This window comes from Macrobrachium nipponense, chromosome 8 (genome assembly GCF_015104395.2).
Source record: "Macrobrachium nipponense isolate FS-2020 chromosome 8, ASM1510439v2, whole genome shotgun sequence".
Taxonomy (NCBI): Eukaryota; Metazoa; Arthropoda; class Malacostraca; order Decapoda; family Palaemonidae; genus Macrobrachium; species Macrobrachium nipponense.
Genome location: NC_087203.1, coordinates 52440052 through 52466653, shown reverse-complemented (window position 1 = coordinate 52466653; position 26602 = coordinate 52440052). Strand labels below are relative to the sequence as shown.

The following is a 26602-nucleotide window of genomic DNA, read 5'->3' as shown; positions in this document are numbered from 1 at the left end:
TCTCCCCAAAGACAGTTACCAGTGCTTCCCCAAATACAAGGACAGTTACCGAGTCGTAACAATAAAAGCCACCCACACTTTACGAAAAAAGAAAAGCTCCACTCCGAAGAACAAGATCAGGCGTTTTACCAGAAGAACAAGATATCGAAAGCGTAAAGAATATATCAAGAGGAAAGAAAACATAATCCCGAAAACGCAACAGTCAACGCAATCGAGAGAGAGAGAGGTCCCCTTTCCCGAAGAGAGAGAGAGAGAGGGGGAACCAACACATCATTCAACGCGCTGGTAGGCGAACGCAAGCGGTCAGACGTAACCCCGATGTCGAAGACGACGAAAGAAGTTAAGTCCAAATAAATGTCCCCACACTTACATAACATTAAACCTTTTTAAAGGAAATTACGCGATTAACATTTCAGTTAGACAATTCCTGGTATTTCAAGATTAAAAGATTTTCACTCTGAACTCTTTTTTTGGCAACGAAAATCTACGATATTTCATTTTACTAATTATAACTAATCAGCTACTAAGACCTTTTCCCGAACATTTGTATTTACTAACCAATAACTTTAAATTTTAATTTGAATTTTGATTGTGTCATTTTATGTTATTTTTTTTGATTTTGGTTGTTTTGTGATTTCTTGTACTTTGTTTTTTTTGTTTTAGTATTTGCTTTTTACTTTTATTCGTTACGTCGAATGAATGTTTACTTGTTTTTATTTTGTTTGTTTAGGATAACAAGGGTAATTCACGAGAGGTCTCTCGTTAGCGTACACTTTACGGTCAGTTTCAGTATCGTTTTACCAGAACTGTTAAGAGGGTTTTGTTGTTATTTAAGAATCGCTTACCGGTAACGTAAGACTTTGAGAATATTTCTGGGGAAAATTCTATTTTTTTTGGTGATCGAATACTTTAGTAAAAACAGTTTATTGTTATTATCATTTTCTTTTGGGATATTACTGTCATAACTTTGATACTTTTAATGATACTCAGTACTTAAGAAAATTTCCATTAACGAGTCGATGGTCAAAGGGAGACCGACTCATCAGAACGTAAGAACGCCTGTGCTCACGAGAAGTCAAACAAGGAAATTAACCATGCCGGAAGGTACACAGTCCGCGAATTCGAGCGCAGCAGTAATGGGAACACATAAGGGACATGTGATTAACCACATAGCTAAATTTTGCGGAAGAAAGAACGGTCAGTTAGCTTGTAACTTAGAGAACTGGATAGAGCAGGTGGAGACACGCCTAGATAGCATAACGGGGACAGATAGAGAAAAGCTTATTGAAGCCAAGAGTTATCTTGATTTGGAAGCCGGAGGAGACTTAGAACGATACGTCCACTCCGAGACTTACCGAGATCTTAAGAATTGGGAAGAATTGAAACGGTATTTCAGGAAGGTTTATTCCACAGTTGGTGAAAGAGATCCAGTTACTAGCTTGGCAAGGATAGTGCGTCAATTTAAGTTAGACGAAAGACGTTATCAAGAGTTTAGCTCTCAGTTGTATAACAATATGAATGAATGGGGTAACCTTCATGGAATCCACAGGTTGGATAGAGGTAGAAGAGGCAAGCAAAAAATGCTAATGAGTCATTTGTTAAAAAAATATTTAGACTAGCAATAATGATTGAAGCCTGCCTACGGAAGTTATTGCAAGGATGACTCGTAAGTGGGAGACATCCGATGATGTAGCAGAGATTGAAGAGGAGGAGGAAACAAAAATCCTAGGTAGAAGACCTGAAGGGAATCCTATATACAGACCTTTAGTCCGCTTTAGGACAAAAAGAAAGAGGTCCAAATAGATCTAGGGACACCATCTAGAAATCAGAATAAGATGCCAGGTAAATCTTCTCAAGGAGGATTTTCGACAGGTCCCAACGTGTTATAACTGTCAAGAAAGGACATTATGCCAGTGACTGCCGAGGGATAGCCTTCTGTCCTTTCCATAGAAAACAGGACATAGTGCTCGAGAATGCAGAAATAAATTTGTTTTCAGCTCCTAGAGGTAGATCTCAGTCGAGAGGCAGAGGTAGAAACCAAAGTCAATCTCCCCCACCTAGAGGAAATGAGATTCCGTCCCAAATAGATATGCTAATCAAACAGCAAGCATAGGGTATCATCAGTTCAGCCAAGGTCAGACGACGCTATGGAAAATTTTCTGCTTACTGGTACAATGAATCTTCCTCTATAACAGAGAGAACGTCCGAATGTCAAGGCTAAGCCCAGCTACACAGGTTAGCAAAGTTGATGTAGGAAATGAATATAATTATAGACCATTATTTCCCGCACATGTCGGTCTAGAGAAACCTATCGTTACATTCTTTGATACAGGAAGTCCTAAGAATATAATGTCAGAAAAGGTGTATCGGTTGTATTTTTCTCACTTAAGTTTGAATCCAGCAGTAGATTGTAGAATCACAGACGTCCAGGGTAATGATATCCACGTAATTGGACAGTTAGATTTTCCATTTAAGCTAGGAAGAATTGCTCTAAGAGAAAATGTTCTGGTAGCCAGAGATATACAATTAGCTTTTGCTCATTTGCTGATAGGTTATCCAACTATGGCTAGACAAGGGATAAGCATTGATGCCCCTAGAGAACAACTAGTGATTAACAACGGTCGTGAGATTTCTAGAATACCAATATGCAAGTTAATTAAAAGAACCCAGACTACAGAGAATCCCACACTGAAAGGTATCTTAAAGAAGGATAAGACAGAGGGAAGATATCCAGAATGCATCACGAGTTCACAACAGATCATTAACCTCTTAGAATCAAATCAATGCACTTATTTAAAGTTAGAGAGGGAATTAAGACTTAAACCAGGAGAAAGTACTTGGGTAGAATGTACAGTAAATCCAATTTTTGAAGGGAAGGAAATTCTCACGCTTACTGAAAAGTCGCAAGTAAACGGAATACATTATTCTTCTAGTTTACATGAAGTCAGACAGGGCAAAATAGCGTTACAGATTACGAATAACAGAGGAGGAAAGGTTAAGTTAACACCAGGTACAGAGATAGGCCTAGCAGAAGTATACTCCATACCTATCCGAGTTGTAGAACGGGAAACAGTAGCAGCAATTAGTAAAGGAAATGAAAAATTACGCTCGGACATAAAAACTGAGAAGAGCTAAAATAGGATTTCATTTAAAGGAAATTAAGGAAAACCATGTTAGAGAAGAATTCATAGACTTACTGTGCGAATAATAAATGATATAGTCGCTCTAGACGGCGACACCTTGGAAATACACGCGAAATAACGCACAAGATAGACATTCCATCAAACACCAAGCCAATTTACATACCAGCTTACAGAGTAGCACATTCCCAGAAGGAGATCATTGAAAGAGAAGTACAAAGAATGAATAGGCAAGGAATAATAGAACCATCTAAATCCCCATGGTCTTATTCCACTTTTGCTAGTTCCTAAAAGGGACAAAACTTACAGAATAGTTGTGGATTTCAGAAAATTGAACCAAATTACTGAAAATGATCCTTATCCAATGCCGTCAATGCGAGATCTTATCGCCACTATAGGGTCCAAGAGATACTTCACCACTATAGATTTATTGCAGGGTATTCTTGCAAAATCCCTTCTAGACGAAGAAAGTAAACCTTTGACTGCTTTTTCCACTAGTAACGGCAGATACCAGTATGTAAGAATGCCATTTGGTCTAAAGTCAAGCCCGGTAACTTTTGTAAGATTAATGGATAAAATTTTGGGCGATTTACTAGGCAAGGACGTACACTGTTACATAGATGATTTGGTAATAGCAACAGACACTATAGAGGAAACACATAGACTTAGTCAGAGAAGTCCTAAAGAGATTAAGAAAAGCCAACCTGAAGCTTAAACTGAAGAAATGTAACTTCCTTAAAAGGAAAATAGACTACCTTGGTCATACACTAAGTGAAAAGGGCGTAGAAGTAAACGACTTAAAGATAAAGTCAATCAAGGAATCTCCTCACCTCATGCAAGAAGGACGTAAAGTCATTCTTAGGTTTAGCAGGATTTTACGCAAGTTCATAGGGAGCTTTGCAGTCATATCCGCACCACTAACTGAACTTTTAAAGGAACACGTATCATTTGTATGGACAGACAAGCAGCAAGAAGCATTCGATGAATTGAAAGAAAGATTAACACATCCCCCAGTACTTAGCTTCCCAGACTTTGGCAAAGAATTCTTTTTAGCCACGGACGCAAGCCACATTGGTATAGGAGCATGTTTAATGCAAAGACAAGATAATAAGTATAATGCGATAGCTTATTACAGTAGGAAATTAAAGCCCTCAGAAGTGAACTACTCAGTAACAGACCTCGAGTCTCTAGCTATAATAGGACGCTTTAAAGCATTTCAGATATATCATTTTTGGTTACAAGATTAACCGTGTTCACGGATCATTCAGCCGCAGTAGAAATGCTAAAGAACCCTAATTTTTCTGGACGAAGAGCCCGTTGGTTCATGACAGCCCAAGATTATGACATAGAAGTGAAATATGTCCCTGGGAAGACGAATAAGGTAGCAGATGCATTATCAAGATATGTATCACAAGATGATAGTACAAATATGATAAGTCAAGAAGAAGAAAAGAATGAAACAATGTGCAGTGACGTAAATGTACTTACCATGCATTATACAGAGGAGCTTTCCCGGCAAAATTTCATAAAGGAACAAGAAAGAGATGAAGATATAAGGGAACTGTTCAAATACGTTAGAAACGAAAGAAAACACAGCAACAAGAATTAACGAACTAGGTAGGAAGGTTGGATGTCCCACAGATGCACTAACGGACATAGATGGCGTATTAATTTGGATGTGTCACGAATATGATCCATTTGGTCCATTTCTAGGTGTACTGCACAAAAGGTTAGTACCTAAGAGTCTAAGAAACAAGGTCATTGAGCTAATGCACGATGATGACATGAGAGCTCACCCAGGAAGGGATGAGACAATTAGATTAATTCAAAGAACTTTCCATTGGAAGGGAATTCACAAGGTTTAGTAATATGTGAAGAGCGCAATACATGCAAACAGCTACAAGGGAAGAACAGACAAGGAAGTACCACTAGGGAAATATCCTATCCCACAGACTCCTTTTCGAAAGTATCTATTGATCTTATCACAAATCTCCATACCACGAGTAAAGGGAATAAGAATATACTAGTATGTATCGACGCGCTCACGAGATATACAGAGTTGGTACCACTAACTAGTAAAAGTGCCAAGGATTGTGCAATCGCTCTCTTCGATAAGATATTTTGCAGATATTCTGCCCCACAGCTCATTATTTCTGATAATGGGACCGAGTTCAACAACTCGTTAGTTCAAGAAATTTGTAACGCCTTTAAGGTAGAAAAGGTAGCGATACAGCCGTATCACCCAGCTAGTAATGGCTTAGTAGAAAGGAATAAACAGGAAGGTTTTAGACGTATTACGTCACACAGTAGGACAGGATCCTGACTGGGACGTCAATTTACCTTTAGTCCAATTATCCTTAAATGCAAGGCATCATACGAGTACTCGAGCAACTCCCATAAAAGCTTTGATGGGATATGAACCCAGATTACCTTATGCATGGCTGAATCAGCCAATACAGCCTAATTACTCTGAAGATATCATGAAGATAAGAATCGGGAACTTTAAAGTAATCCACAAGCAATTGCACAAGATTTAGAAGAAGCCCGCAGAATATGATAGAGAAGCATCAAGAAGGATTAAGGCCTGTAGACTACAAGAAAGGAGATGAAGTCTATATTAAGAAGGAAGTAAGAAGTGGTATTATTATAAGTTAGCCACAAAATTCACAGGACCATACAAGGTCGTAGACGTACAAGAAACTAAGATAAAGGTTAAGAAAATGAATAACCAAATGCCTTCCACATATGCTGAATCATTAGAAGAAGAAGAATTTTGGATAAACAAGGACAAAGTCAAGAGAACCAAAGAAGTCGAAGAATCCGAAATGACAGAGAGGGGTTTCGTCAGAAGAAATTCCAGAAGAAGGAACTAGATATAACAATAAGAAATAGAAGAGTCACTTTTCAGTGAAATAGAAGAACAAACCCATTAATTCATCCAGTTATTCCCATGTATTTATTTGATTTCGTTATTGCTAAGTTTACCTTCATCGGTCGACTTAGGAATAATCTTTTATTGTTGCAATTCTTACTTTAATTAGTCGGTTTGTAGCAAAATTTTGGGTTAAGTGCACTTAACTTCAAATTTATTTTGACTTGAAGGGAATTATTTGGGTATGTAAGAAACGGTTCAATGCGTAGTATAAGAATTTTAAGACGTATATTAAGTTTAATCGATCCATAAGAACATTCTTAGAAGTAAAAGAATAAATAAGACGGGTTAAGATAGATATTAAGAGATTTTAAGATAAGACAATTCGTTTCAGAAATGATTATAATTTTGAAGGGGTAATTAATACACTTACTTTGTTCAATCCATTAGATGTTGATTGATGAAAAAACTTACTAATAAGATATTAATTGTGCAAGGACTCACTAACAAGAAGTTAATTGATGAAGACTCATTAACAAGATAGTAGTTGTTGAAAACTTACTAACAAGATATTGATTGGTGAAAGCTTACTAATTGTTGTCACAGTAGAAGAAACCTACAAGTATTAACCACTAACCGGTTCCTTTAACCGAGTTGCCAATTTTGTTTTAGTATCAAGCAGTGAAGTTATATTGTTTAATGTACAAGGTTACTCAGAAATTACAGTAAGAATGTCCAATGAAATTTTGCATAAACACAATACACAATCTCAGTAGGAAGTCAAGGACACACTTGTTATTGCATACAAATACACAAGGATATTTTCTCCCAGGACTTGTCTCCAAGCAGCAGGTCGCAGCGAACAAGAAGCCATCAAGTGTCGTCAACGAAGAACGAAATTAATTTTTCCATAAAGAAAGATGATATCCACCTAGATAGAATAGGACAGAGGACTGAACCAATCATGTACTGTAAACTTGGATAGTTACCATTATTTTTTGCTTCTACCATGCATTTATATAACTTTGTGACTTAAGGGCTTATGTATGTTTAACTTTCAGTTTTTCTTATTTTTTGGTGATTTATTTTGTTTGCATTCAGTTTCATGTTTCTTAATGTGATTTACTCATATTTGAATTCAGTTTGATGATTCTTTTAATATTTCCTAATCAAGTACTTGTTCATATTCATATTCAGTTTTTATGTTTCTCTGAATGTTACTTACTCAAGAATTTATTCATGTTTACATTCAATTTTGATTGTTGCCCTTAATGTTACTTAATCAAGGATTTGCTCATGTTTACATTCACTTTTGATGTTTTTGAGTCAAAGTTTCAATATGATTTCCAAGAAGCATAAGTTAGGAGTCCTCTTGTAGGTATAATATTTGCTTCAGCTTAGTTAACGCTGTCGGAGACAGCTAGATAGCGGGCCGAGACTGTAATAGTGTGGCACAGTGTCGTTATTCCAAAAGACAATAACTTAATAATACTTAAGAAAAAGGCACGAAACGGATAATAAGAAAAGAAAGAGGGATAAGAGAATGAAAATAATTAATTTTACGAAGGTATCGTTTTCTCGGACTCGACCCAAAGCGATTAGGCGTTAGCCCACAGGCATCTGGTCTGCATCTCCCAGGCATCTTCGAGAAATTGGAATCCAACCCATTACGCCTCATCTCCGATGATTAAGTGATTCTCTGGCACGCCCGACATTTGTGACACTTCAAGCGTCGGAGAATTAATGTAAGGTGGACCTTTTCAAGAGCCTTCTGTTTAATATAACCAAGGGAAATTCAAGGCTTCCTTGTTTCAAAGGTGGATCGTGTGAAAATCTAAGCTCCACCCTCCCAAATATAGGCCTCTAGTATCGACGAATCAAAAGCCATGAGTGTTGGTCATAAGACAGCCCAAAAGGGGTATCAACGAATGACCTATGAGGTTACCAAGGCATACGCCCCTTAGAAGCCAGGACATGAAGAAGGAGGCGTATACAAATTCAAAGCCTACGAATTACTGTAGAAGACCTGACAGGAAGGCGGTCTTGTATAATGTTTGCAGCCACTAAGGCACAAGAAGTCTTTCAGAAAATGCCACACCCAGTCAAAATCCAAAAATCCAAAGGCGGGGCTAAGGAGATTTCAACTGAACAAAAAGGCGAGACAGAGAGAGAGCAAGCAGAAAAGGGGAGAGAGAAAAAGGGGAACAGAGAAGCCGAGAGAGAGAACAACCGGGGAGCCTGAGGGGAGAACTGCAGTGGCATGGCCGTGAAACAGAGAAGGACAGAAGAATCCCCAGAAGAAGAACAGGTGCAAAAGTGTGGTGTGCGAATCAATCAAAGACAGTGAAAGTGACAATCAATACTCAGTAAAATTCCCTCGTGCCTATAGACTCGTAATTGCAACAAGTGCCAATTAAGTTTTATCAGTCCAAAAGCCCAGTAACTCAGAAGGTGGAAAACTTTATAAGTACCCCACCAGCGAAGAATAAACCTATGTTAAGAAAATATCAATCTTCATTTCTCATCCAAAACGAAACCCTTTTTGCTAAGTCCCCAAAGTACAGCCTCCACGGCACACGTTACCTTAGAGCTGTGTACGGAAAGGTAAGTACCGTCACAGATTTATATATATAATGTGTGTGTGTGTATCTGGTAAGCTTCTACGTGTGCATATACATTCTGCATCTGTTGTGCTTGCAAAGAACGAAAATAATTAGCCACTATTTAAAGAAAACTAAAATGAAAATAAAGAGATTTTTCAAATTATACGCAATGTTTTGTTCAAGTTATCTGGATGCTGAAGTTGCCCTGCAATGCTTAAAGTCATAAATAGAAATAAAAGCTCTCCGAGAGAGAGGCGGACTGTAGGCTAACATGCAGCAGGCAGCCTATCCCAAAAGGAAACAGTGGCGCCTCCTTTCCTAAAATGGATTTTTATCAGCCTTTCTATTTTAGGTGCCCGAAGTCGTTAACCCATATTTTTTATCGAGCTCAGGAGGAGCCTTCCAGTGGATGGTATGACGTCAAGGACTTGAACTTATCAGCGAGGTCGTCAGCGCTATCGGGAACGAACACACGCCTCGGGTGCGTCAGAATGTCCTTTGCTGAGAGAGAGAGAGAGAGAAAGAGAGAGAGACTCGGGAATCGAAGCTCAAAACATTTATTGGAAGCTGCTCCGCTTCTGCCACGCACGAGGATCGCGATGGATCATGAACAAAGACGGGAGGATTTCCTATGAATAGTATCTTACGAATGGTTTCACCAAGGTGATCGTAAGATTCTCTCTCTCGGTCTTAGTTTGTCTCATCAGTCGACTAAGTTTCAGGTACAAACTGACACCTTAGACTAAGAACAGGTTCCTCAGCTGCGAGCCGGTAGCAAAACCATGAAGCCACGAGGACGAGTCTGAGTCTCACGTAAGAAAATAGACTTGTTCTGATGACATCATCTCTTAATCGCCAAGACTCTCCTGGTCTAAAAATACGTTCTTCTCTGAGCATACCTGGCCCATAACGACTCTGCGGACGATTGCGAAACAGCCAAGTCATGCCCGACCACAGCGCTTGACATCAATGATGTAGAGAAACAAATGACCACCTCATTTACGCCATTCATCTCACCAGGGTCATAAATAGTCTAAATCAACGAAGCAGGTAAGAGGGGAAATCCTCATCTTTCAAAACCGGGTCGCAGTTACATTGACATATTTAAGAGAAAATGTCCAGCATCCTCAGTTTGTCATAATCTGGAATGACTGAACATGAGGCATAGACAGGTAACTGCAATGCAGGAGAAAGCGTTCGTTCTTTATCAAAGATGAAAGAGCGACGCCAAAGTCTAGAGTAGCACAGGAGGTGGATTCTGAGATGAGTACTCTATGGCTTATTGCCAACAGTGAGATAGAAAACGAAAAGGCGATTCAAGATGGAGGTCCCATTTTATGACAAGATTTATGCGCTAAATTTGAACGACATTAAACTCTTTTTGCTCATAGACTCCCCGCTGTCTTTCCCATCGGGGAACTATTAAATTGACGGCTGATGTATGGGACTGTTACTCTGCTTCGCCTCAACCCCCCTTTTTATTTATTTACTTATTTATTATTATCATTTTTTATGGAAGGGTGATCTTCGAGATATGGCTGTCAGATAGAAAGTGCCCCAGACCAGAATGAGCGTATGTAGGAATGATAATAAGGGAAAGTGTGAAAAAAAAAATACTTTGAGATTTGGAAGGCGAGGTAAGGCTCAAAAGAGGTAAGCTGCCCATGAGAAAGAAAATAACAAATGGGTATATTCAGTGTCGTCATTCCAGAGACGAAAAAGCACATTCACTCTCGACGTGGTTCGGAAGTCACTTAAAGCCGTTGGTCCCGTTGCTGAATAACCACTCGTTCCATGCAACGTAAAACACCATACAAACAAACAAACAAAGAGGCTGAAACTCGGCTGAATCAGTCATAGAAAGCAGAAACATCCTGATGGTGAGGTGGTTTCTTTCGATGAGAATGTCAACCGCCATTCAGGGCCGCACACACTCTGCTGAAGCTAATTGATCTCTTGCAGTCAAAGTGATTTCCATATCTGAGGAAGTAGTCCAGTGTATCTGAGAAATGACCCTCCACAAATTGCACTGTTTATGTGTGATATACCAAATTGTATGTAATTTTGTCAGCTTTCATTTAAAAAAATGTTTACCAAAGTTGGTAGGTGCAAAAAAGGTTATTCAAGATGGCTTACCGACAGTTTCGTCTTCTCCATGAAAATCAATTTACTCCAAAATTTTAAGAATCAGATCTTAGAAATTACTGTCAATTTGTACATTTTGACTGAATCTTGAATTAATGATATAGTTATCACATTAATGTGATCATTTGATAAGAATTTGGTTCAAAATTCAAAATGGCCACCACTAGAATACGGCAAAATAGTCGGTGATAATGTTGCTATGTAATTGTCTAGTACATAAAAAATGACCCACCACACTGAACGTGCGACATACCAAATTTTAGGTAATTTTGTCAGCTTTCATTTTAAAATAAGTTATACATAAATAAAAGTTCGAAGCTGGTCAAAATGGCGGCCAGACATATTTAGCATCATTAAAAATCAACCCAAAATTGTGAAGACTCAGATCCTGGAAAGAATAATCATTTTGATTATGCTGAATGTATGTAGGATATGTTATTAACTCTTTATATTTATCCCAAGATTTTAAATTGAACTGACCCTAAATTCAAAATGGCCGCTATCAAATCACATCTAAATAGCTATCGTTATTTGATTAGTCATTTTTGGTATATTTTGGGTATCTTTTGGTCAGATTTGAAAATCATATATATCCATGTCCATTGATAACTTTAATGCAAAAGCAGCTTTTATATTGTATAACTTCATTTGGAGGAGAAAATTAAATAAGGCAATCAATTTAATTGCAGAGCTAAATATCTATTCATATAAATACATTCTTTCTTATATCCATTACACTATTGGCATAAAAGAAAATCAAGTATCATAATCCCATTTGATTAGTCACTATACTCTGTTTTTTTTTTCATCTGTCCATCGGCCTGTGGTGTTTTCACATGGTAACACTGCTTCCCGGACTGTAAATAGTTAGGCTATGTGTAAATTTTAGGTAAATAAAAGGATAGTTGGGTGTACATTTACAACTGAAAAGCGTTTTAATAATTTACTGTATGCGAATTACACCGTTAATATTCGAAATAGGATATTATTATTGTTGAATGTACGCTGAATGTGACTATCTAAAGCCCCGGACGCAGTGTTACCATACACAAACACCACAGGCGGCTGGACAGATGGAAAAAACCGAGTATAGCTTCATCAGCTTCATCATTCTCAGTATCAGGAGCAGAGCAGTTTTTGCAGAGCAAGCCCTTGAATACCTTGCATGCAAGACTGCACGGCAAACCAAATTTTCTGCAAGAACATTTCCTAATAGAACAATCAGTTTTACAGTTACAATATATGGCATCTAACAAAGCGTCAGGTGCAGATTTTTTGTTCATCATTATTGGCACAAGGCCTTCTTAAGTCATTTTGTATCCATATTTTGTAGGGTCAAGTTCATTGCCCAACCATTCCTGTACTTGTTGATATACCCGTAGTGAAGTGTAATAAGAAGAGTCTGATGTTGGCGGCAGATACTTAGGGTGAACTGCCTCAGTGCTAGATGTTACTTTCTTGTGAAAATATTCCACACGCAGGTTATCAAGGGAATCTTCTTTGGTGTTTCCTGTATACAAGATATGGCTTTTTCTCCTGCAGCAGCAATTTCTTCAGGACTGCGGAACACAGAAGCAAGCTCTGTTAATTGTGGCACTTTCACTATTCTATTCAAGGCTGTTGCCTTTCCGATTCCGTGAATTCTAGATGTAGTGTAGCAACCAGTGAGGGCATGTAGAAATAGCAGGTGAGAAGAGACATTAATGCCGAGTTTATTTTGGAGGGATTTGATGTCCCAACATTCGAGTTTTTTCTTCTGTGTCTGCTTTGCAGAAGACCACAGGTAAACTTGGTGGGATGTGTTCTGCTCATGCTCGACAGCTAGAATCAGCAAATCAGTATCCTCACCAACTATCACAGTGGTGCATTTTGATGCATTCTGATAAGCAGTGTCGACGATCAGCTTATCCGCATCACATCCCAACCTGCTGCACGTAGTTTGATAGTAAGAAGATCTACAATTCTGTTCTTATTCTGTCCATTAGTTATGAATACTTCTTTATCAACAGTCTCTTTCATGTCAGGTGTGAAATCAGTTCTCTCACAGATTTTCCCTTTGCTACGCCTCTTGTGAGCAGCGTCCTTAGTGGTTGGTTTATCTGGATAGCCATCGAAGAAGACAACAGTACCTTTCTTTCTGTAGTTTCTATCTAGATAGGCTACATGTCTGTCGGTAAGTGTGTCCCATGTTTCTCCTTTCACCCACACTATCCTGCGGAGAAAAGCTCCACCATCGATTGCATATTCTGCATTATCTGGAGGCTGATCACTCATATCAGGGACTAGCTTCAATAAAGCTGGAAGGAAGGCTGACTTATTGGCTTCAAGCATATTATCTTGATGCTCAAACAGAGCCGGGGGATAAGTGCAGAGTTCATATGTTAAAGTATTTCTAAGCTCACCACTATTAACACCAGCAGTTACCATCCTTTGAAACAGTAATAAAGGATCGATGCTTACAGTCTCAGAACCTACTTTGACAGGCACTTTCTTGGCCATGGTCTTCACAATGTCTTTTCTTCTAAACGAATACTCAGTCACTAGTTTATTGTCCATAGATTTTATAATTTTTCTTCCGACTTCTTGGCATTTATCTGCATTAACAGATGCATCGGCTTCTACACCAGTAGCTATATTTTGCAGAGCTTGTTCCTCTAAATGGTGTTTTTTCCTTGAGAAAGTCTATGAGTTTGTCGATATCCTTGTGGTCTCGCTCTACACGTGATACTCTGAGATCCTTATGCTATTCACTAGTCTCAAATCCTACCCCTATATATTCTTGAATTGCTAGATTTATTTCAGTAAGAACTGGTTGGCTTAGACACCAAGTGACTCTTTGGGCGTCATCCATACCTCTTCCTCTGGTCATACCGCCATTTGTTTTCATTGCTCTCATAAGGCACTGTTCAATTATTAGATCTCTGCTTAATCCTGCCCAGACTCGGGCTGACCTGACTGTAAAGACCAGAAAGAAATACCTTTTGATAAATCTCCGGCTGGGTATTAGGTAAATCTAACATTCTGTTGATATAGATATTCAATGACGAGGTGTACTGACAATGGCCAGTCCCTGCAAGGTATGGGAGCATCTCGATCTGACTTTTGATTCCAAGTTTCCAGTTGCCAACTCGCTCTGACTAAATAAAGGAACGCATGATTTGAGTCATTTCTAGATAATGAATCCACAATCTGGCTGTTCTGGCGTCCTTAAGTTTGTTCTTGAACTCATCAACTTTATTATTGATCCATTTCAAAGACTCTGAGGATTTTACTTCTTTCCATGAAGTATCTCCAACCAGAACTTTATGGTACAACTTTTTCAGTTCATCAATAACATCAGAGGTCTTACTATCTATGTTATCAGTCTTCTCTGGTATTTCTGCAGAAGATGTTTGAGTTGTGTCACAGATTTCAGAGACTGAGGCAGCAGATAATGCTTTCTTATTAACTTTTCATTTAAAATATTTGATTATTCAGCAAGAATAAGAATTAAGCCCATAACTAAATTGTTTGTATTTTACTTGATACATGTAGCTCACCTTTAGATATTAGTAAAGCAGTTGATTTTAGGAACAATTCTTGACCATACCTGAGATGAAAATAACATGAAGTTATAAAGATAAATCAATATATATATATATATATATATATATATATATATATATATATATAGTATATACATATATAATTATGGGTAATATATTTATATCTATATAGATACATATCTTACAAGTGTGTAATGTTAAGTGAAATCACATATCGTGTCTTGCTTGGAGACAAGCTGAGCTGTAAGGGCAGCTTACTTGAGTGAAGGAATTTGAGTACGCAAGCAGTTTAACCGAGAGACTGCTCGCCCTGTCGTCAAGCATGTACATTCGTTTGTACGGATGTTACAGGCCTAATAGTCCAAGGCACTTGCGAAAGTCACATTCTTTTCGGTGAGCACAAAGAGGTCAGGTGGTACACGCCGAGTGTCGGGAGAGAAAGCCCCATCGTAAAGGTATGATACATTTTGTAAGACTTAGAAAACCGTTACCTTTGAAAAGAGAGAGAAGTGTGAAATACACTATTTACTTAAATACTTTGAAAATAGTCATATGGGAAGTATATCTTTTATCCATTATTATTTTTATTACAGATGGGTCCTATTCCATGGCTAATTTAGAGACGGGATTCTCTAACCTGACTAATATAATGAACTTATTGACATTTCGGGTCTGGGAGTGAATTCTTAGTCAGGAGGGTAGAATAACTTACTAGGGTTTTTTCTTTATGGGCAGATTTGGGTTTTCTGTCATTATGACTTGTTAATCTTTCTTTTTGTTCTATTTTATATTCAACTGCTTTGGGTAATAAATAGTATATTTTTATAATTACGAGATCTTAATAGCCTAACGCATGGTTGCAGACAGAGGGCACCATTGACGACAGGTAAGGGTTTCTAATTTGTGTAGTTTAAGAAAAAGGGGGGGGGATAAGATATATATTATATATATATATATATATTATATATATATATATATATATATATATATATATATATATATATACTATACTAGCAGAAAAACCCGTCCTACGGACGGGATTTCCTGCTAGTCCTGTGGATATTTTGCACGAGATCGTGTTTTGGTCCAACGCAATAATTAATATCTCAACTTAGGATGGGTCAGTTTTCAAAATTTAAAAAGAATCATAAACTAGACATATTGACCATTTCAGTGGCATATTATATATTAGCATAGTTAAGAAAAATAATCATTGAAAAATAACAAAATGTAGGCCTACCCCTAATTCGGCTATTTTTCACAAGCACATTTGTATAAAATCACCTGTGGAATAGTAGTTATAATGTTCTACCAACTAAAACTGGTTTTTTCTTTTGATTTGCAATGTCAGTAATGCAAAACAAAACATTTGCACCTCACTAATGCAGTCTACAAGATAACCAGAAAAAATAATGAAATTTACCATTGATTCGAAGATTTTTTAATCATTTTAAAACCTTGCTTCAGGTTAGATACGATAACTTTTTTTTGCACCTTCCAATTTTGGTAAACTTTTTTTTTTAAATGAAAGCTGACAAATTTTCCAACAATTTGGTGTATAACACATAAAAGGTGCAATTTGTGGTAGGTACCTCACATTTCAGGGCCAGATATTCTGGACTAAAGTCTGTCTTTGTTGCCTGAGGCAGATGAATCGTTTTCTTTTTCCTCCAACATGATTCTCGACCACTCGAATCCTGAGGAGGCGCTTATTCCGCAAGCTTTTACTCTTTTTCTAGACTATTGGTTGAGCCCCTCGACCAATATTCAACCGTGTAGTAGTATTACACGCCACAGTTGCAGATCTAACCTTCTAAAGGGCGTTGCCACGAAAGCACAGGGACGAGAGTCAGCCAGTGAGGAAGACCAAGTTCCCCCCCTGTAACCCTAGAATTTTGTAACTCCATTCTTCATTCCCTCGTGTGCGTTCCTTGTATCTTATGATTCACTCGGGTTCATAAGAAAAAAAATCATCTGCCCCGGTATGTATTTACTTATTTAAAATAATAGTAGCGAGAGAATTGTGATAAAAATTCTCGGACACATTCATCAAAAAAGACAGAAAGTTATTAGAAGCCAAAATTATATTCGTATTAACAGAAGATTACTGTCATGAAATTATTCAGGCATGATATTTACGTAACGCCTGCGGAACAGTTTCCAAGGACTGACCTAAAATCACTGGTCAGTGCCGTAGCCTTACTTCCTCAAAGAGGAAAGAAGGAAACCATGTAACAGAGGAGGTAGACGGGTTGAGGATTCAGGTGGTACGAGTTAGGTAGTCAGTCCTTGCAAAATGTACGGGTGACACGCAACCCACACTTTCAGGCATCTACGATCTAATAATGGGCGGAAATATCCACACGCACTGGCTACGAGCATTTACGGAGTCTCTCTCTCTCTCTCTCTCCACACAAAACCAAATTAATTGAGTCAACAGTGTTTGAAAGTGAGTGGGGGCCAACCTTTCAGAAGGGTATAATTAATAGAAGCATCAAGAATGCATTTAATAAATGCAGTTGTCTAGTTGGAGGCTCCTGAAGAACAAGTCACAAGCCCCACAACTCCCGTGTCGTGGGCAGCAAAGACACAAATTGCGGGTGACACCGAAAAAACAGGTGATGCAAGAGGCGCCAACAGAACACCAAGATACCAGAGACCTGAAACGCCGAGTGACATGATATTTCGTTGGACCTGAATGTATTTTGTTTTAAGTTTCAACAAAAGAAAACAAATTTTTCTCTCCAACGCTTGCTTTTTGCAGTTTAGCGTGATATATGTATATCGGTTCCATTTCTAGCTTCGTACTTAGACTCCCGTACTATTTTCAAGTGGAGTCAGAGAAGGAAAAATGACATTTCAGCTCGCAATCATCCATGGAAAATGAACGCCTATTTGTCGAAGCATAAGATTTAAAACGCCTGACTCTGCAGAAATATTACTGGAAAAAATCAGTTTTCGCTAAAAAGCAACCTCTATATCCAACGCATCTCACGGGCGACCATCAACGCTCGTTGCCGTTGTTGAAAGACGGTGAAAACAAATTGTCCGTAGTGTTATTGTTGCAGATAATGGTAACAGACATGATATGAAATAAACATTGTGAACTACCTTAAAATAAAGTAAAACTAAATACGAATAATGTAAACGACAGGGGAATAAATCTTTGCACCTCCCGTAAATAGTGTGGTGTGCCCACAACTGTGTTTGAGAAGTGAGAGCTTGGGAACCAAGAAAGTTTGTCGGTTAAAAGAAGAAGAAGAAGAAGAATAAGAAGAGAAGAAGAAGAAGAAGAAGAAAGACAGACAATGAAGCTAATATTGAGATTAGAAGTTATGGGCAATTGCTTCAATTCCAATTCATAAAAACTAGCAATTGTTTATGCTTCTGAGCAATTGCTTGAAAAATTTTAAGGCAGCTCACGAGTTGCTTGAAACTCCAATGAATTGCGCATGATGGCAGATTTTCGTCAAATTCGTAAAAGGGAACTTCATACATACATATATATATATATATATATATATATATATATATATATATATATATATATATATATATATATATATTATTATTATTATATATATTGCTACTTTCAAAATGCATATTTCTCCTCTGTGACTGTATAAAATGTTGTGTGTGAGTGATTCATCCGTTGTTGCTGTGCGCGATGCCTTCCAGCACAGTCTTAGAAAATCGGTTCGTTGTGCTTCGATCAAACTTCGGATGCCTCAGAGCACAGTGCATACAGTGTTGCACAAACGTGAAGCATTTACTACAAAGATTCTTAGTCGCTTTGACGAAGACAATGGTTATCTTAAGCATGTTTTTTTTTTTTTTTTTTTTTTCTGATGAAGCTACCTTTCATACATGTGGCAAGGTTAATAGGCATAACGTACGCATTCGGAAATCTGAATACCCACATGTTGCGATTGAACATGAACGAGACAGTCCCAAAGTGAATTTTTGGTGTGGTTAAATGCACGACAGAGTTATTGGACCTTTTTCCTTTGCTGAACCCACCACACCAGCAATTGTTTACCTGGACATGCTGGAGCATTATGGTGCACCTCAATTAGAAGAGTTTCAGCCAAGGGTACTGTTTCAGCAAGATGGGGCGCCTCCACACTGGGGTTTAGTCGTTCATAATTTTCTGGATGCAACCTTCCCCAGCCGCTGGATAGGTAGAGATGGCCCAACAGAATGGCCATCACGTTCACTGGACATTTCTGGTGTTAGAAGTTCACTCTCGACGTGGTTCGGAAGTCAGGTAAAGCCGTTGGTCCCGTTGCTGAATAACCACTGGTTCCACGCAACGTTAAAACACCATACAAACCAGACATTACCCCTCTTGTTTTTTTCCTATCGGGTTATTTCAAGGATAAAGTGTACAGTATACCAGTACCTAATGTTGAGACTAAAAGCAAGGATAACTGCAGCTCTAGCAACGGTAACTATGGAGATGTTGGAGAAGACCTGGCGTGAGATAGAATTTTGCTTAGACCTACTCCAGACAACAAAGGGGGCAGAAGTTGAAATTTATTAGTAATGTAAACAAAATTTTAGTCATTGTTGTTGAAATTGAAGAAAACTTTATACCTTTATCTAACATGTTTTGTTGTAATAACGATCTGACACCCTGTACATATATATTATACATGTATGTGTATATATACACGTATATATATGGGTGTGTATGTATGTATGGGTGTATCCGTTCAGTGAATATTCTACTTGAACAGAGGACATAAGAGAGCTGCTGCTCATGCTTCAAGTGCCACAGGTGCCACAGACCTCAACCTCTACTAGCAGTAGTTACCACTGACCTCCATTTTCCCATTACCGTTAAAATTATAAATTAACACTGGAAGTTTTATGATCATATCGCAAGTCAGCTCATGTGCTGCTTTAATCGCTTGTAATTAATATTGACATCCTCGAGCCTTATCTCTAAATAACAAGGCAAGGAAAGAAGCAGAAAGAATAACACACCTAGGATTTTCTGAATACTACATGATTTGATTCCGAGTTAAGGACACCCAAGAAGCATTATGACTCCCATGGCTTAGTTATAATCTTCTAGTTCCATGTTGCATTAAAATCAAACTCATTCTACCCAGGCCTAAACCTAAGAATTTATTATTGGGTGGGCACTGGACTTTTTTTTTTCTTTTTAAAGTCATCGCATATAAAATATGTGTATAGTGTACAATTATTCCTTCAGATTTGTCTACTCTATCAATAATTGTTAGGACATAATGAAAATCTTTAATAAAAGAATTTTTATGTCATTTTAGTGAATATTTTATTTCTTTGCTTCAGCAACAAATAGTTTGACGAATTTTGTGTTTTTCGAGTATTGGTTTAGTTACATTCAAATCACCTACATACCTTTTTGGCAGAATTAATTTAGTAGGTGGGTAATTCATTTTTGTAGGTGGGCAGTCGCCCACCCAGTTAGCATGCTACACGTTTAGGCCTGATTCTACCTGAAACAACTAGTAGTCAGCCAAAGTCAAACTAACCGGATAACTGAAATGAACGCCTACGTCTATACAAAGGTGAGTGGGGCTCCGGCCCATCGGGAATGTTTAGACCACACAAGTCGCACGTAGCTGGCTGGCTCTCTTAAGCAAAAGCTCGGAATCCATTGAGCAAAAAGTAGCAAACGGTGATCATCACCTTTATTCATAAGAAGATTTGAAGACTTGACTCCTGAGCTTTTGCTACCTTTTGCTACTCGGGCTTTTGCTATTTCTTACAAGCTGCGCTTTAAGCAAGTGCTTACTTTTTATTGAGCAGGCTTAATGTAGTAAGCTTACCGAAACGAAGGACTTCTAGTGATCAACGCCCTTCTAGCCCATTTTTTACCCTGGCAAAGTCACGGATGTATCGCGGGTTTTGCGTTAATCACTTCGGAGAGAGTCACACGATTAATCAATCATTATTCTATTCGATCTGCAGCTAAACGATGTGGCCAACTCCAGAGCATCCTGTCAAGGATAGAAAGAGCACAGTCTACAATTAATTAATTCGCTCTTTCAACCCTGAGAACAACTTTTACGAAGGAAATCTCCAGCCATTCGTTAATGACATTATGGAATTGTTTTCTTTACTGACTATACGATTCGCATTCTAACATTCACGCACATCAGGTTCATACGCGTGTACAAATACACACGTGCACACTACTATGAATGTGCAGTGTTGACATTTATTCACACACACACACACACACACACATATATATATATATATATATATATATATATATGGATAAACATTGCTACGTGCAACACACTGAATGCATCCAATCTGGGCCATGTTGCCTGGCACTTGGACGGCACCCTTCTATAATACATAGTAGCTACCAATAGAGGGATAGTTGGAGATTATTCGGAAGAAAATGCGTTTCCGCTCCTGTTGTTACGAAGCGAATTAGTATGGATACTCTACACACCGACAAAATGTGAGTAGGAATACTCATCTTTTAATTTCAAAGACCCTGGATCCAACGATTCTGATTGATTGCTGTATTACCTACTTTTGCTGTGGTTTCCTCCCGCGTACCCAATGAGCGACAGACACCATATAGTATATCGGTCTAAATTACGGATTTTTTTGCAATCTGTGCTCATTACCAACTTTTCAAACTTATTTTCTGGAGCATAAACATAAACTTTTCAGTTTCAGACATTTCTGTGAATCATTTCTCAAATAACAGCGAAATCGTTTAGTATCTGCAGTTTTCGACGACTCCTCTGTTCGTAGCAAAAAGAAACAAAAACTAAACACGAGGTCATTTTTCAGCTTTGCACCTTCCCTTTATTTATTTACCTATGACGCATCACCCTATTCGTCATCTCGGGACCTCGCTACAATTCCTTAACGTCTCCTTAGCAGCTCCATTCGACTGCTATAAGAACTCTTGCGTATACTGTATTAAGAGCTGGTGAACTTGAACGTCCATTATCCATACAAACCTGCTGTTAGACTGTGGTATATACGGCTCAGGAGAACGTGAAGTGGAAAGCAGTCGGACAGGTAAGTTAGAAGAGAGCAAAGGGAACAGATGACAAGTAACAAACATCAGCCGGGATTGTTAAAAGTTGAGCGAAGATCCTCGTCCCTTCCAGGGTCAGGTTTTCTTCGTATCACAACCCAGGCTGCAAAGAAGTTGAGCGTCGATGTCTTGCAGATCCCGTTGGAGATGAAAAAAAAATCTTCTGACTCAAGTTCAGGCTGGTTTCCTGTGAGACTGGATCACATCACATCATGTGGACGGAGTTTTCACACCACCAATCGCCCTTTGGCTGCATTAAACATGCCTGTGCTAAACTGGGAGGAAGTTCCAGGTACTTCAGCGTTCCTCGGTATGGCTGATGTCATACACACAGGAATCAAAGCATCGATGGTTACAGTCTGAAGAAGCGAGGAATAGCAAGAGCAAGAGCAAGAGGGGACTCCCGGAGGACGGGTGTGAAGTAGAGGCCAGAAATGGACGCAGCCAGAAGCCGTAAACTAAACGCCTTTAGTAATAATACGGCCTTGCAAACAATAAAGGAACAGTAACTTGGTAATGCCATTCGCTCTGTTATTACATAAAAGAAGGAAGCACCCAAATGAAGTGAGATTCTTCGTTCATTTTGACTTGTAAGCTTTTATTTCAGTTGAGAAATCATCAACGGGGATGAGGAAGGAGGCCCTTTTGGAAGCACGGTTCATTTAAAGCAAAAGTTGCTCCACTCCCATTTCTTTTTATTATTTCTTGTTGACTTCTTCGCTTGCCTTTTCATCTCTACACACCTCGAAATGTTCTCATTAACATGCTACATGATTTGCGGGCAGTGCCTATCCCCGTGGACTGATTTCATTGATGACATCAATATTGGACGAGGTTTACATGCCCTCTATCTCGCTGAAAATGGCGTTTTAGGGCATCTCGACTGCAGAATAGTAAGTGTTGACGCAGCCCTCAACACCAACACTGCTGATAATATAGTTTTAAAAACCCATGTGAATTGATAACTTTCGCAAGGAAGAAATAGAACACAGGTAAATAGATCTTTCAATGATCAGATGCACTTCGCAGTCTCTGGCTGGTGACCATGAATAATCAACACATGGTCCTCGTGATGCACACAGGCATTTTGTATCAAACACACGTCATGAGTTACGCTCACTTTGGCACAAGAAACTAATAAGCTTCAACGAGAGTGTTGACAATATTCAAATAAATCTCTACTCAAAATCGTTGCATCGGCCATCCCATCACCTGCGCCGCTCTGCTGGCACCGACACGTTCAACCTGGCACTCATTTGGAGGCCCTGTAGAACTCTCTCTCTCTCTCTCTCTCTCTCTCTCTCTCTCTCTCTCTCTCTCTCTCTCTCTCTCTCTCGCGAAGACAAATGCTAAAATGAATATTGCTATGCCCGTCATGCACTCTCATACCCATATTGAAATCATATAACAGATGCCATATTTTGAATATGCATAAACATACGGCTGTTAACAGCCAAGCAACTGAGAAGACACGTATGGCGTGTGAGCATCATTGTGTATTGCCCTCTCCCATTTCGATATAGCTGGAGCTATTAAAACCGTATTGTTTTCTAAATGGAGGATTTATGAACGATGAATAGAATGAGACGTGTAGGTAGTATCAACTGGAGGCGAAAAGTAGTCAGCGACTCCGAATTGTGTTATCGGATTAAAACTACTCATAAAAAGGACCATTCAAATTGACAGTTGCCCTTACTATACAGATGAGTTCTTTAAGCTTGTTTACTATAATCTGTCGTGCTCTGGCTATTTCTCATTCATCAAATTTAGCGCTGTATCGATTCAGAGTCAATCATCACAGACGTTTCATGACGGGAGACGAAACTGACCTTCATCAGATTTTCTGACTCATTCGTTCCAAGTTAAGCGAATGACAAAGCAGTTATTGTGAGGTTCTCGTCTCTAAAATCAAATCAGAGAATATTCTGGTAGCAAAAGTGATGACTGGTAGGATGTACGACGTCAGGACATCATATATCGAAGATTTCAAGAGAGGGTTAGACAGCAGGATACTACAAGGATCAAAATTGCACTAAGAGAAACCCCCGCTGTGCCTTATACTCAAGCAAATTTTTTGTGTTGTAAATTTTTTGTTTTGATACACACAAAAATCTGCTTGCACTACCATATGATAATAATATGACAGCGACCCCCATCTTCTTGAGAATTCTGGATATAATGTATCAATTTAACAATAAAACAATGAAAAATGTACTTAAAACTCCCCAGAAAACAAGAAATGGTATGTACATGAAATTCCACGTAAGCCTTATGATCACTTTTATATTAGACAAGCTGGAAAGACACTGAAAGAGTGGACAGAGCAGTAAAAAATGTACAAGATATTCACAGGGGAAGAGTAGAATTTTTGTACATGTCAGCGAGAACAATCATGCTATCAACTGGGAGGGGCAAAAAAAGATAGCACACACTATACTCTGTTTTTTTTCCATCTGTCCATCCGCCTGTGGTGTTTGCGCATGGTAACACTGCGTCCCGGGCTTTAAATAATATCTTATTTCGAATATTAACGGTGTAATTCGCATACAGTAAATTATTAAAACACTTTTCAGTTGCAAATGTACACCAAGATATCCTTTTTATTTACCTAAAACTAACACGTATCATAACTATTTAAAGCCCGGGACGCAGTGTTACCATGCGCGACCACCACAGTCGGATGGACAGATGGAAAAAAACAGAGTATAGTAACGCACTGGTCAGGAATATCATTGAACCTAGCTTTAAAAAAGAAATCGAAGGCCATGATATCAATATTAGTCAAGGCGTGTATAAACTTGATCCTATAATTTCAAAAGAAATGTGTAAATTCTTTACATTTGAAGGAAGGCAATAGAGATGTATGAAAAGTGGATTATCATATTTATAAACAAGAGCACAGGGACAAAAGTACTAATGAGTTTTTTCGCCTCTCCCCCTGGCACCTGTCAGGTGTGGATTTGTTGTTTCCTGCGGTCGGTATGTTTGTCGGTATTGTCCCTTCAGAGTAAGTTATTATTTCTACCACAAATCCTCATGAGTTTTGAACCCATATCTCCCTAGACACCTGTCGAGGAGGATCTGTAATCTCAAACGGTTGTGTATCTTCGTCAGTACTGTCTTTGTACTATATATATATATATATATATATATATATATATATATATATATATATATATGTATATTATATATATATATATATATATATATATATATATATATGTATATATATATATATATATATATATATATATATATATATATATATATATATATTATGTGTGTGTGTGTGTGTGTATATTATATATTATATTGCTACTTGCAAAATGCATATATCTCCTCTGTGGACTGTATAAAATGTTATGTAGAATGTTGCAACATTTTTTCAGATTCCTAGATAACTTAGAGATAGGATGTTTTAAATGTGTGTTCAGATTTCGCATAACATATTGTAAAAGAATATATAACGTAGAATGTAAAAAGAGAGGTTTTCTTTGTCCATTCGAAACTACGGTTGTTTCCCTTTTATGTCAGCACTGTGAGATTAGAGGAACTCCAAGTTCTCCGTTTGCTTTCCTAATCTGTCAACACGTTTGATAAGCGATCGAATCGAGTCTTCGCGTTGTTATCAAAACATGTCAGTCTTAATTATCGCTCAGCCTCCGTTTCGATCGGGTACGTGTCTGTTGAGCAGACTGGTCTCATACGTGTATGTCTTTGCCGAGTACCACGTGCAGATTACACATTTTGTATAAAAAGTTGCGTAAGATTTCGAAGCCTCTGGAAGAGTTATTGCCCAAAAACGTTTTGTGTCATCTGCCCTGTCCAGTTTCCGTAAGGAAGTGAGTTTCATTAGATCTTAGATTCTCGAGGCGTTAACATCTCTCGCTCTCTCTCTCTCTCTCTCTCTCTCCTCGACATCATTGAGAATATATTAACGTAACGTAAATTGGTCACTCGTAACTTGAGAATTTCATATTTGATATTTCTTAGAGTTTATTTAGTATTATTTACTGTTTTTGTGGAATCTGAACAAACATTGTTTCGTAACGGCACCTGGTTTTTGGTAAAGTGAAACAAGACTGCAGCAAATAAAGAAGTTGGTATACCAAAAAGGTAAAGTGTGTTATATTTTTATTAGTTGCAACTAATATCTAATGGTTATGATGGTTTGGTAAAAAACTAATAACGGATAGGAACAGTGGTTAACTAATAACTAATAACAGATGGTTACGAAGGTTTGGTAAAAACTGATGGTTACAATGTTTTGAGTGAAAAGATTTACACTTTTACACATTGCAAATTTTTGTGTTTTGTGTTTGTTCCATTTTGTGCATTTTTTTCATTTTCTTGTTGAAGTGTGCTTTTTTATTTTGATACTGTCCACATTTTTCTGTATTTTCATTTGCATTCACAATTTAATAGACTTAGTTATTTTCATTACTTAATCATTGCACATTTAATTAAATTTAACACTTGTGGAAATTAAATTTTGCATTTACTTAGAATTCTTTTCAAGCTTTTTATTATTGTTTAGCACTTGTGAATTAATTTCAAATTTTAAACTTAATTATTTGCCTAACACTTGTGAATTTTGATTGAATTTAATTTTTTTCTTGAATTTTGTGATTAATTAATTTTGATTAATTTTTGTTTTAACTTTAAATTTGATTCAAGAATAATTTAAACTTTACTTTGTTTTACAAGTAACAGTAATTTTTCCCTGATGTTGTGAATTTCACTTATAAACTTTGAGTTTAATAATAAATTTTTTTATTTAAAATTTTTATAAGTATTTCATTTCCTAACCAGCATATTTGCATTTGATTATATTGATGTTAGGTAGAAACATAGAGTGGTAATTGATAGGCTTTCCTTCAATTTACTTGAAGTGACTTAGAACCAGGGAAGTACTTGGACTTCTGAAATCAGGGAAATACTTAGACTTTTAAAGTTGTTGATGGGAGTGATGCCTTTGATTAATTTTAATTACTACAAGATTACCTCACACCTGCTTTGATGAACTTAGTCTGATTTTGTTTTTCTGCAATACTGGTAAGTTGTTAAGGGATCACTGTTGCCTTTAGAGTATTCAGTCGTTTTAATACCTGTGATGAGGGTTCAGGTGTCGGCTTTTGTGAGGTAACAATAAATGAAGGGTAAGCTAGTAACCAGATACTTGGCACTTCGTAATAATATATATATATATATATATATATATATATATATATATATAT

At 37.8% G+C, this 26602-nt stretch overlaps 1 protein-coding gene across 2 annotated transcripts in view; it reads left to right on the top strand.

The window, feature by feature from the left end:
* The window catches only part of LOC135222777 (uncharacterized), a 298504-nt gene that overhangs the window by 130854 nt on the left and 141048 nt on the right, over positions 1-26602 (top strand). The gene's annotated exons all lie outside the window — the stretch shown is intronic.